Raw genomic sequence first — 3,717 nt, 5'->3', positions numbered from 1 at the left:
GCTGGTCGGCCGTCATCTGCTGGGCGGAGCTTGAAGCTTTCTTTCTGAAATCGGTTGTTGAATGATGAATTCATTCTCGTTATTTTTCAACTCTATTCTCATAATATTACGACTTTATTCTCCTAATTTAATGACTTTATTCTCGAAATAAAGAAAATATCTAGCCTGGCCTTAATACTCCTACGTACTTTTTGACTTGATCTTAAAAGAGAAAGGTTTTCATAGTGCGGTTAAAGCGGGTACAGAATGTCCCGTGGTGGAAAACTGTAAGGACAGCAAATGGGAAAATAATGAAATAACCAGAATCAATGAAAGATTTAAAAAAAATGGGCAAAAGGGTAAAAAATAAATGAAATATTCAGTTCTAACTTGGTACATTTGTAGAAAACTGTTGGGTTTTCTGTTTTTCACCGATGCATCATTAACATTTAAAGCTGTTGGGATTCTGTATTTCTCTACTGATGAAGTCCTTGGGGCTTAATTCAAAGCCATTAGATGGATTATTTTAACCTGTTTTTGGCTTTCATAAAGTCGTGTGTCCTTACAGATATTTCTTGGGCTTCCAGATTTATTGTGGTTCAGTTAATAATTATTTATGAAATGAATGTTTTGTTATGACTCCTGTAAGCAGGGCCTCTGCACTGAGTGCAGGGTTATGATCAAGTTGTTCTAAGGTATGTGCCTTTGATGCTTACTGTAAAAGTTAAGGTTATGTTTGCGCCAAATATAAAAGAAATCAACCAAGAAAAGCATTTCTGGTGTCTTTGATCTTATTCCTGTTAACTAACACTAATGTGTTTAAAATACTGGAAGTAAAAAATGGAAAGAAAAAAACAACTGAAATGGAGGAAACATGTTTAGTCTTGAATCGAATCGTTACCTTTAGAGTAAACAGCAGTAAAAACTTAAACGCTATAAAAAAAATGAAGATTTTATATCCATCCATCTATTCTAACATGTTTTTACTGTTGAACATTCATTTAAAATGTGCTTGTTTTTTCCCCCTAAATTTCTAATGTTTATTCAGAAATATTCATTTACTAAAAGTATCTCTTTTTAGATTAATAGAAAAAAAAATGTAGATCAGTTGTTTACTAAAATAGCACAAGCCCAAAAAAAATAACTTAATAAATGTACTAAAATTGTATATTTAGGGTGAAGACTTTTTTTTTTTTTGCACATTTTTTGTAAAAATAAAAAAATGAAGGGAATATATATATATATCTGCACTGTCTAAAAAGTTAAAGTTCATTGCTATAACTTAGTATGGAAATGATTAAGATTAAAAAATAATAAATAAATAGAATGTCTAAATTTGTACAGAATGAAATTGGAAAAAAAAAGTGCATAAATTTTGTGTTTTTTTTATAATTTTGACAGGTCCAAAATATCTAAATATTGATTGATGGATGAAGTCCTGCAAGACGTGACCTTTTTAACTTTGCTTAATAACTTAGACAGAAAAGCCGAAATGATCAACATTTTTCTGAAAACAGCTGAATTGATCGTAGGGCTTAATCTGATTGATTGATTATTGAAATAATCGTCAACTAATGTAGAAATCAAGTTATCATTACTGGAGTACATAGACTTTAAAACATGCCTTTAGCTGACAGAGTGACCCGCTTAGAGCAGGAATTATACCAAAATTGCAAAAAAAAATAAAAAATATAAACATTTTGTATTTAAGATAAAAAAATGTTTTTGTCTGTCAAAATGCTCTATCCAGAATTCTTCTAATGGGAAATTTTTAGTTTCACCTGGTTTGATTTTGTAAAAAATATTTAAGGAACCTTTGGCTATCGGAATATTAATCAATTAATAAAAAAAAGAAATTCGATTTGCAAAATGGTTAGTTGCAGCCCTAATTGATTGACAACAATTTTGCGAAGTTAATTTTTTCCATAATTGCTGCAATCAAAGAAAACATTTTGCAAATGGAGGAAAAAAAATAGAAATGATGCACTGAAAATCTTAATCGGAAAAGGGTTTTGAGAGGACTTGGGTTATTTCTCAGATCAGATAAACATTTTTAAACATTTAATATTTTTGAAATTTTGTTCATATTCGTTTTATGATTATGTGTGTTTAATCATTGCGTCTGGATTGAGCTGCAATCCAGACGCTCCTTTGACTAATAAAATGTTGCTAACATCCAGCAGACCAATAGAAACGCGTCTTTGCTGCTCCCGCCAGAGGAAAGCCCCGCCCATAGAAGTGAATTAATAATATTGTTTATAGCCCTAAAATAATGTGATGTGAAAAACGCGATTTAAAAGAATAAAGTTCATAAAACTCCATCTGAAAAAAGAACATTTGAAATCATAAAATTTAAAAAGAAAAAAAATGTATGATGGAAAAGTTCAAGGTATAGTGGAGCATTTTGGAGACCCGCCCTCTCCACTTTAAAAAAAAAATGCACATGCACAACCCTGTACTCTCTCCCGAGAGGGACAACTATTAAATGTGTCCGAATAATGTGTCCTGTTTAACACTTGCTATTCTCATAGCTCATACGAGCTTAGTTTTGCAATTTTTCCACTACGCCAGACTCACCACCGGTTAGTGAAACTAGCATCTATGACGGCCTTACGTAAACATATCACCAGATTGATTGATATTTAGATAGACCATTTATTTTGATGATCCACCTGGAAAAAGAACATCCTGCACTATAGCTTTCAGTAAACAAAATAACCAGTTTTGGAAAAAAATCATGTATTTTAAAAAAAATAATTTTTTGAAAACCTCTAGACTTTTTTCTGATAAAGACTTCTTTGAAATGTTAATTTCTGGATGTAATTCTTATTCCAATTAGCAAAACCTTTGGTTATCTCTGGTTTGTTTTATTAACATCTTTATAACTAGCAGCACAGACAAGACTCTTTTCTAGACAAACATTGGACATCAGATTTAAGAGGTCAGAGGGGGTGTTACCAACCTCACAACGTTGAGTTAAACTGCTTTTTTTATTTCAACATTGCAATGAACACAAACATTAAGTTCAGTTAAATATTCACAAACAAATGGGTTAAATTAGTGCAGATTTTGCCAACCCAAGTGGGAAGTCACCTGACCTGCACAGAGTTGGGGGGGGGGGAATGAGCTGCCAGTGTGGGTCCGTAGGTAAGACCCTTCATGCTAATGCCTGCTTTGTAAGTCACACATAAGAAATGGATAAAAACTACAATAAAACAAATTTTTTTGAGGACCAGAATGTTCACATTTTGGACAAAGAAAATTATTGGTTTGAGAGAAGCGTAGAGGAAGCCATCTTTGTAAGAGAAAGAAAAAACAACTTTAAACAGAGGCATCAATGCAGCAAATGAGTTGATCCCTTCCTGCTATCATGGCAACCGCAAACCCTTTACAGGGAACAGAAGACCTTGCCTGTTCAGCCAGGCCAACAATTCCATTTAAAGTCGTAGGGAAGCGCATGTTCCAATGGTTGCATTTCCCAATTCTCCTGAGTGGTGCCCGACTTTACAGTTGAGTGAATAAAGTGAATGTGATTGGTCGTTTATCAAGGGGGCGGGATTGTTGTGGCGGAAGGTTTGCAAGCAAGTTTGGTTGTGGTCGGTTTGTCGGAAGCATCTTGCTAACCAGTTAGCAACTTAGTGCTAGTAGGTTCCCAATGGGAAATTCCATTGGGACCAAGTAGCACTAATCAACGACACTCAAGGAATGCTATGGACAGCGGAAAGATGCAACAGGAGG

This window comes from Cyprinodon variegatus, unplaced genomic scaffold (genome assembly GCF_000732505.1).
Source record: "Cyprinodon variegatus isolate N-32 unplaced genomic scaffold, C_variegatus-1.0 Scaffold107, whole genome shotgun sequence".
NCBI lineage: Eukaryota > Metazoa > Chordata > Actinopteri > Cyprinodontiformes > Cyprinodontidae > Cyprinodon > Cyprinodon variegatus.
Note: the sequence above shows the minus strand (reverse complement) of the source record.